We start from the raw sequence: 10,652 nt of genomic DNA, 5'->3' as shown, positions 1-10,652 counted from the left end.
AATGGTGAGATACCAACGGTAATTGTTTATAGTCCTTTTATGGATGAATAAACCCGAGCCTGACTCGGTTTACCAATCGGTGGCAATGATGACAATTCTTGGTCACCAGTTCGGCCCATAAACAGATTTGTCTGTACTATTTCCTTTTCGGACACATATTTCCATTTTTCCCACTGAGACAGACAAAGTTAAACAGCACCTCTCCGTTTTTCGGCCTCCATACACACCTTTTGCCCTTTTTCTTTGACCTAGTTAATTGTTTGAGGGCTCAGTGGCCCGATTAATCATTATCTGTAAAGCGGTAACAAAATTAACTGTTGGGCGTAGAAATTGAAAAATTGTAAACGTTAGTCATAAGAATTTAATGCATGAAGTCTTTCTGTTAATCCAAAGGACAGAAGAGTAAAAGAAATTAACTGATAGTTGTAAAACAGCCAAAATTTCAACCGTTAGCGATGAAAGCCATCACCCTGTTGCGAACATTCCGTTTCTTAAAATCTGAAATGTTGCTTTATGTAATACCGACAGGAACAGTCTCTAAAGGGATAATTTCATTTTACTAGACACTTTGCTGTGAAGCGTCGCTGAGTATTTTTACAATTTGTGCAGTATTTTGACCAGCCCGTAAGCCGAGTAAAAATACAAACAAAGAGTAAAAATGTTCAGCAATACTTCACAACAAAGCGTCTAATTAACAATTATTCCACGAGCGCGCGTTGGATATGAGATGATAGATAGCCAACAAGCACGAGTGGAATAATTGTTTTATTAAAATCGTTACATCAAGTTATTAAATTTTCTTAAATTTTTAGCTCCCTTTTAATTTTAACCTGACGCGTACGCTTACCATATTGTAGATTATGGTGTATTGGCTCATATACCATAATGGCTAACCCAATAAAAAGTATTGAATTACATTATCCAATGATTCAGTTTTTAATAATGAAATTTATGTCATCCAACACGCCCAAGTGTTATTTCAGTGAGGGTGAATTTCGCGGATATAACTGAAAAACAAATATCGAGTGAAATTTGTGCTCGTCTCGCACGCTATTTGTTCTCTACCAAGCACAGTTGGATAATAAATATATCTTATTAGACGTTTTGTTGTGTAGTATCGCTGAGTATTTTTACGAGTTGTGCCGTATTTTGACGAGCCCGTAGGGCGAGTCAAAATAGAAATAACGAGTAAAAATACTCAGCGATACTACACAACAAAACGTCTAACAAGTTATTTATTATCCAACACGCCAAACGGGCGAATTTCGCGGATATTTATTTACGGGGAGTGCGTGACAGAAGTATGCGAAGCGGAACGGAATTGACGTGTTGTTGTGTTGCAGTTTCTATTTTCTTCATTAAATGAAGAAATTTTCTGATCGTCAAGCTGTTTTTCTTCGTTCGATTCATGTAATGAACTTGGATCTATATTTGCCAGCCATTCTGACTCTTCGTCGTCGGAAATATGATTCAAATTCTCCGCCATTTGGTTTTTTTTTCGTAACAACAATCCAATTCTTCGCTTGCGCGATGCGAGAAAACCTGTTTAAACGGTACTCTACAATAGAGGAGTACAAATACCGCGTGATATTTGTACTCGTCTATGTCGTTATTTGTACTCGTCTAGGTGTAGTTGGATAATAATAAGAAACATTTTGTATTAACATGACTATTTTAGCATTTACCCTGACTTTAAGTGATTTATTTTCTTCTTTCTCATTACTGCGTATAAAACAAAACAATAGGTCGCTTGGAGCGAAGAGTCAGCTTTCAGCGACAGTCTTTCTCTGGATGGGGGAAAGACTTTTTTCTCTTAAATGCTCTTTTTTAGTATCATCAAGCATAAAATAGCTTCAGAATGTTGATTTAAGGCGTCAACAATGGGTGGCAGATGCAAATTTCGCAAATAATTGAGTTCGCTCTTTGTGTATTGTTGGGTGGAGTTTTCGTAAATGTGTATATCATGTTGACCGGTTGTAACAGAAGCTCAACCGAACCCCATATTCCTATATTTCCATACTCCTGTACTCTATTTCAGTTAGTTTGAATAAAAATATAATGGGGAAGAGGTTGGAATTTTGCACTGAGCCGAGAACAAAAGTTGCATATTTACGGTCATCGCGATAAAGGCAAAGTAGGTGTCAAACTGAAAAAATAATTTTGAGTGTAATAAAAATATCTAACTTTTCGCTTGGTTTCGAAAAATCAATGTGGTTTTCAACAACTTTTAGACAGAGAAATGGGCAAAGTTTGTAAGAAATCGATTTTTGGAGCTGAAATGAAGCCAACTGCTTTCAGAGAGACTGTAGAGAGTCAGCTGTTAAGTACCATGTTTACCGGTGCAATTATATCCATATTTGGTTCTATGTAGTACACGGATGGCAAAGAGTAAGGCAAAACATAATTTAACCATTTTGACTTCTTCATATCTCCTACCAGATGATAAATCTTTAAGGGCGAATTTTCAACAAAAATACCAAAGTGCTTTTCATACCAAAGTGGGGCAGGAAGTTTCTTTAACAAAACTTTAAATCAAGGCTCATGCCAATCATTGTCGACATTAAACTTGACTGACAAAGTTCATCCAAAACGACTTTTCAAACCAAGTTCATTGCAATGTGTGGCTTCCCAGCTCCTCGGTGACTAGTACATCTCAATCAAGCTTTTAAAGTAATTGACGACAACCTTGTTAAATGCAAATCTAAAGTTTTTCATTTAAACTGGCAACTTTGATTTAGTCCCCGAGTATTTACTCCCGAAAATTACGAAAAAATGTATTACTTTAACAGAAATAACATCAGCATCACTAAAGCTAGTCTCCGTCGCAGCCGTTTTGTTTGGATGTCACGCAACGCTCCCCCAAAAGAACGGCTGCTGACAACCGAACTACATTCCTTTCTCATCGTCCTTGCGGTTTGGTCGCGGTCTGATGAACAGACCAATCACATACCAGAAAATCTGAATGACGTAAGGTTTCACGCGAGAATGTGGATGTTGGGAGAAACACTGAAGAAATTTGTCGATGAGAGCTCGAAATGTTTTATATGTTCATCGTTGTGCCCTGGTAAAGATAGAGTATATATTTTTGGGAAAACTTCTCACAATTTCGTTGAAATTATAGAATTTACGCTTAACATAGACGTCAACTGCTACGCCAACGACACGAACGCTAGATTGTTTGAGCGGTTAAAGTTTCGGCGAGCAACTGCGAAAATAGAAGAAGCTAAAAACTGAACTGAAACTCTTTATTCGCACTATTTCAAGAGGTTACTACAGATTATAAAAGTCAGAATATATAAGAAACAGTAAATTACATCAATGATCAAAAGGAAATACAAGACGCCTTTCAATCTAGGCCAAGGGCTAAACGCTTGCTTCGACCTACAGATGGAGATCAGGAGGAAAAAAGCGCGTGCTTGCCGTCAACAAACCGGGCGAAGCTTCAAGAAAAATGCAATTTAGGTCGGCCAACGTCTCCTACACTACTTGTACTTCTTCATTTGCCAGTCCGCTGCTAGCTGGAGCGAACCCGATTAGCTATTTTCGTGGCTTCTTATCACCGGTACAGGAAATCGGCCCGAATTATCGAGTGTTTCCGCACGTTGGTACAACGCAACAACAATAACAATAATATGACCACTTTTATCGGTAACATGGTCAAACACGAGCACGAGTGCTTGATATATTAACGATCTCCCGGATCCTGTAGGCAACTTAACAAAAACATCTTCTTTCTCGACTAAAACTTTTTTAATTGCAAGCTTCTGGTGAGCTTTAAGCTCGAAAATTTTGAACTTTGACGACGCTTTGCGAGAAGCTCCTTCAAGTACCGCCATTTGTCTTGTGTTTTCCACACGAGGATCGCAATGAAAAACGATATCTGATTGGACGAGTCTCAAAAGGTTAGTCTGGCGCGAAAAGGTTCCTGAAAATGGAACCCGAGCTGTGATTGGCCAGTTCGGAGAAAGGAATGTAGTTCGGTTGTCAGCAGCCGTTCTTTTGGGGGAGCGTTGCGTGACATCCAAACAAAACGGCTGCGAGGGAGACTACACTAAAGCTTCCACACAGAAAATATTCTCATTTTTATTGTCAGTCCATAGTTGAACGCAACTTTCATTTCAATTTAACAAAAGACTGTTTATACGAATAAAAAATGCAAAAGAAACTTTACTTAGCCTAAAAAATCAACAAAGTTGGTGCTGATAAGGCTATTAGGAAGTTGTGGGAGAAGAAGAGCAAAATTCACAAGATTTGTTTTCTAAAATGAGGACCAGTTGTTTTACGCTGTGATCAAAGTGGAAAGCGAAGCTTACATTTGATACGCTATTGACTTTTTAAAAAAATGAGTGAAACAAAGAGAATATAGACTTATATTCTTTTATTCTCCTACTTTTACGCAAAGAATTTATTTGTTCAACCATAAACAGTGTAGAGAGTATTGAGGGTGGAAACTTTGTACATAATTATTGTTTACGTCAGATTTATATTTTAAATATTTCTGCCACTAGAATAAATATTATGAAATGATGCTATGGTAATTTGGTAAAGCCTGGCTCACATATAATCGTAAACGATCACAGACGATGGCAGGGGATCGCACGATCGCTGAAACCACTCAACCGAAGATCGCGAATCGCATGTTCACATATGATCGCAGCCATCTGTGACAACTGATTCCATGGTTTACCATTCAGGGGCAATACATTGTAACTTCAGTCAACCAACATAAACACAAAGGACGCTCAACTTTTAATAGGTGTTAACATTCTGCTTCTGTTGTCTTTACTTACACGGAGAATCGCTGCCAGATCAAGAAAGAAACGTCGCTTCTTGGTGCAGAAATTCTTAAGAAATAGAGAATTATTTGCTAAAGCGATTGAATAAACAATCGTATTTTCTGATTTCTTCCATAAAGTATTTCGTGTCAATTTCCCCCTACCATCTAGTCAAAACACACGCACTTGTAAAAGTTGATAAACAACTGGCTGTCATGGTATCATGCCGCTTGCATAGCAGTATTGGACATATTCCAATCGCATGATCGCAGAACTTTGTTCACATATGATCACACTTGATCGCAGACGATTGCAACCGATCGCAGGAATAAAACATGGTTCTATTCCTGCTATCGCCTGCGATCGCGATTGCACTTGATTGCACACGATCGCATAGCTGTTAACATATAATCGTAAACGATCGTTGGCGATCGATTGCGATCGCCTGCGATCGTGTGCGATCATATGTGAACCAGGCTTAACTCAATCAAATCAGGGACCTAGACCCAACAATGGCTTTGAGGTAAACACCAGGCTGTTGCCAACTTCCTTTCAATTGTATTTTTGATGAACGAATCATTGGCAGCTACAAAGCTATGAAATTGAAATAGAATCTTGAACTGAAAAAGGATTAGACTGAATCGTGACAGGCGAGAATAATGTCATGAGTGACTATTAAAAACCGTAACTTAGAAGGAAATCATCTCCTCCAAGTTGGTTTACAATTGTGACAATGTTACAAGCTTGTTACACGTGCATGCGTTTGGTGTTGACAGTCTTGTCTTAGTGCGAGTTGGACAAAATTACCTGTTTACAAGTGCAGTGTTGAAGTACTTTGCACTCTCATCATTCTGCGATTTGCAAACAACTTCGTTTTGATGCTTAAGCACATTGTGGGAAACACGTGTTTGGTGGAAATCGCGTTTTCCTGTATATTATACTCCCCTTGTGTTAACTGGAACCACATACATCAAGAGTGTTGCTGGTAAGTATATTGTTTATTACAGTCTGGATATAACCTTGTTTCAATTGAGAGTCGCGAGAAATGGAACTTCCTGAAAAAATGACCATCGGGACAATGACAACCGCTGAATACTTTATAGGCTTGAGGAAAGATACAACTGGAGTTTGGAGATGGTTAAGCGATAACAGCACAGTGGACGTATCCAAAAAAGGAGAGTGGCCTTGGGCAACGTGACAGCCTAGCAAAGATGAGGGTCGTGATAACTGTGCGTAGATGTATAGAAATTACAGCGGCCAAGGGGGGTATAATTATGTGGCTGTGTCGCCGAAATAACTGGAGCAGGACTCATAAGTGAATGTAAAGATGGAGGAGGTAATAGTCCTTCGTCGATTCAGATCAAACGAGTCTGAGAATAAGAATAGGGAAATCGTATTATAGTCCACTACTTCTCTTAGCAATTATACATGTATCATATATATATTTTACTCATTTAAGATATTAAAGAGAGACATGAAGAGAACTTCGCGCTAATATACAAGGGTTATCGTAAGAGATATGGGCTCTATAATAATGTCGGCTGCTCTGCACACAACGAATACGCAGGGTTCATATGTGAATGTAAATTTGGGGAGGTATAAAAACCTCAATTCACATTCCACGAGACTGAGAATAACAATACAAGCAGGTCCACCATATTACGGCCCAGTCCTTCTCGGTTGTACTCAGGATGATACCTGACAAAAAAAAAAAAAAAAAAAAAAAAAAAACATAGTGTGAAAGTTAGATATAACAGTCATTTTGGATCTTAGTATTGGGCCAATAAGGACTTATTGTTATAAAATTTTCTGAATTATTTTAATATATCATTTTCTTTATTTCTGTATTGGCATTTATGTTTTCCACTATCAAAATACTATTAAATCGCATCTAAACTGCATTTTCCGAGCTACGTTTACAGGGCAGGGAGACAAACGAAACAAGCAAAAGTTGGAGTAAAATGGCTGCAGGCCTTTACCTACAGCCGTGTTTTAACCAAGTTACGATAAATTGAATTAGAAGAAATTGTTGCAAATTGTGACAAAGAGAACAGTGACTACTGCCCAGTGAAGGAGAGGGTAAATTAATCGCCAAAGAAAACAGACAAATGAAATCATTTTGCAGCCCCACCCAAGGAAAATGCAGCAAAGGAAAATCAAATACACCTCCAATAATGAGGTAATTTAACTGTGGCCTCTGCTAACAGCCCATGAACATTACTACTCACAATCACATTGAACTCATGTAAGAATCTTATGCAATCAAACGGCGATCAAATATTAAAATAACAAGGCAGCGACCTTTACGAACAGCCCATATACACTGGAACATCGCGATGAATAATCTGCTACAAAACACTCGATAATAATATGTACAAAATGGAGGGTATATACGACATTCAATGAGACAATCACGAGACTGTTGCCCCTGCTAACAGCCCACTTATATAACCAGAACATGTATAATCATCGTAAAATTATTTATTTTTTTTTACAAAATAACAGTAGATACTAATTGCAAAGTACTAAGATACCAGATAGTAGTGGCGCCACCCCAAATCAACCCTTACCATCCCAGTAATTACATTGACTATATAGCTCTAGAGATAGGACTGATCACCCCTGTCAATCAGTCAATAATGTCTCTAATGCCGACGACACAACTATGTATGCATGAGACGTCTCGCCCATGGTTCTCGAATTTGTAGTGAATAATGGTCTTGAGCGGTTATCATCGTGGTTTCGAGAGAATCATCTGGTGATCAACAACACAAAGACGAGAGCAGTACCCATTGGTCCCTGTAAGTACAGTTACGACCTGGCCATACATAGCTCTGTCATTGAGACACTGCCATCTATCAAAATACTTGGCCTTGAACTTGATAGCATGCTGTCTTTCAAGGATCACATTACTAAACAGCTTCAAAAGGTATACGCTAAAAGTGGCGCTCTTAGGACAATCAGGCGTTTTGTCCCTGACAATGTTATGATAAGCCTCTATAAAACTTTCATTTTCCCTCATTTTGAATACTGCTGCCCCCTCTTTCTTGGATTGGGGAAAGTGCAAGCGAATCGGCTAGAGGATGCCAACTATTATATTCTTAGATCACTGCTAGGTTATCTCAAGTCTACCCTTTATGATGAATTGCTGCGAATCTTGAATATGGAAACGTTAGACCAGAGAAGAAAACAACAATCCCTTATTCTGTTATATAAATGTTTGCATAACGACGCTCCCAAATACATCAGAGATTTTTTTTAGTTTTAGGGAAACTACGTACAACCTGAGAGGAACCGGCATTAATTTGTTCGCACCTAAATTTAATTTAAATTTTATAAAAAAAAAAATCCTTCACTTATATATGTGCGCAGCTGTGGAATGGATTACCTACAAGTGTAAAACTGGCCAATAATATCAACCTTTTTAAGAAGCTATTGAGAACTTTGAAACTTTAGCCGCTTCTCAATTTTATACTTGTATTTAAGTGACTCTCGATTTCATTGTGCAAACTTAATCTTTAATTTTAATTTTAAATTATTTAAGCTACTGCCTCACCATTTTATACCTGTATTTAAGCGACTTTGAATTTTACTGCACAAACTTAAATTTTAATATTAATTGTTAGTTATTCTAATTCCTAATCAATTAGTTTTTGACAGTATTTATTAGGTGTTTTAGATTCTTAATCTTAGAGGCACGTACGTATTTAGAACGAGCTCTATGAGCTCCTTGACGCTACGTGGGTAAATAAAGTATTGATTGATTGAGTGTTAATTAATATTATATAAAATGCATGTCAAATATTTAAGATCATGAAGTTAAGTGCGTGCATACCAGAGAGATAAGCGACTGATCACCCCTGTAAATCAGCCAGTTTCCCCTATTTTGATGTATGATTGCCAAATTAAATTAATGTTGATCAACTAAATTAGGTAGACAACGAAGGAATCCTGATATATTTAGTAAATGCATTGGATTGCCATCGCGCCAGAGTGCGAATTTGAGAATCAGACAATCCCCTGTCTGCAGCATAAGAGGCAGCACCGATACGAAAACTATGACCTTTATATCGTGCCGAGTCAAGACCACAAGATTTTAGAGCCCACGAAAGCTGTTCAGCAAATAAATTACGCTCCGACGAAGGGCTAATGCTCGAAACGTCAGCTTTTGTAATCGTTACGGTGGCCAATTTACCATTTCAACTTTTTTGATATATCCAAATGAATCAATCAATCTGCTGTGTTCACAATCTTGTATATTTGTCACAAAAGCCTGCTCCCATTCCTGTGAGTAATTCCACATCTGATCAGTTAACCATATCTTTTAAAATATTATTATTTTTTTAAATGGTTGCAAAAACGTGTCAAATTTGTACAATAAATGAAAAGAAAGTTAGAAATTTGTTTCTATTTTATGACACTTTGTACAACTTGAAAACATAACGGATTGAAAATTGAGTGTATTGAATATTAAAAACCTTTCCTTGAAATCACTTATAATGGCGTAAAAAGAAAAATAGTAATTGAAAACATTTTTCTACAACTGCATTTAACATTAACATTTGAAATTGGAGCAAATGTCATCTTTAATTATTTTAATTACCAGGGGCATACGCGCATTTCAAATTTTGTGGTACACTTCCTTTCAAAAAATTCTGCCCTCCCCAAAGTATATTTTTTGTGACCCTGTCTTGAAAACCTAACATATTTTAATTAGACTGATACTAATGGTTACATTTTCAGCTGATACCCTTAAAACTTCGAGATACATTCACACGAAAAGCCAGTCAATCCTTTTGAAATACATTGTATGGACAGATACATGTAGTCAAAAAGAAATTCAACACATGAAAGTAGATTGACAATTGTTTCATTTGCAATTAAACTTAAAATTAAATATTATCCTCTCTAAAACAACACCGCCCTTTCCCTATCTCCCCCCTCCCCCTACCCCACGACCCATTGAGAATAGCAAGAATGAAATTACCAGACATGTACCAGACATATGTCCAGTTTTAAGGGAATTACATATTCAAGTAGTACTTTAAGTTTAGATTGCTCCATATGGTTGTTCCACTTATTTCCATCATCACTGTAACTCACATAATAGCGATTCACAAAAAAGCCAGAAGCGCCTTGAGTAGAGATCGCAGTGATATTTCTTGAATGCTGTAAATTCACTTGTATCTATGGTGCTCTATCATTTTTATCGGGAGTCCACTCTATCCTTTTCCTTAACCGTTCATAACAAGGAAGTGAATCAGAATTCTGTGCTGATGACGTTATGATATTGTTGTTTGGAATTGTACCAGTAAAGGTGAGGAACAACCTAACAGAAGTGATGTAATTTATAGTCGCCCTAGCCTATACAATAGATCATGAAATTATTCACTCACGTACCAGGAGCTCACCCACATAAAAGACTCAAACTAAGGGTTGAAAATCCATCATTGCAAACCTAACGTAAAGAAAGCCATGAATTAGTTGGAGGGGATCCCCACTTGAAAAATACATGTCCAGTGACAGTGCGAGTTTGATCGTCTTCAGTCTATATACATCTATATATATTTGTTTCTTTTTTACGACGAACACATGACTTGATTTCTATGCTGTTTGTCATATTCGAGATTGGAAATTCAAAGTACGATTCTGTAGTCTAAGAAAAATGTGCCTACTATTGGTAAATTGCTCTTCAGTAATATTAATAAAATTAAAGCTGATAAGAATTATAATGCAAATAGCAGTCATCATGACACCTAAGAGATTCCAACTCGGCGCTGGTATGGTCGACAATGTTCGCTCTTGTTGAAATCGAGATTTTAAGGAACAGAGTTAAAGCCAGGAATTTTTTTTTTCTTTTTTTTTTTTTTCAGTTGC

This window comes from Stylophora pistillata, chromosome 9 (genome assembly GCF_964205215.1).
Source record: "Stylophora pistillata chromosome 9, jaStyPist1.2, whole genome shotgun sequence".
Lineage (NCBI taxonomy): Eukaryota > Metazoa > Cnidaria > Anthozoa > Scleractinia > Pocilloporidae > Stylophora > Stylophora pistillata.
Note: the sequence above shows the minus strand (reverse complement) of the source record.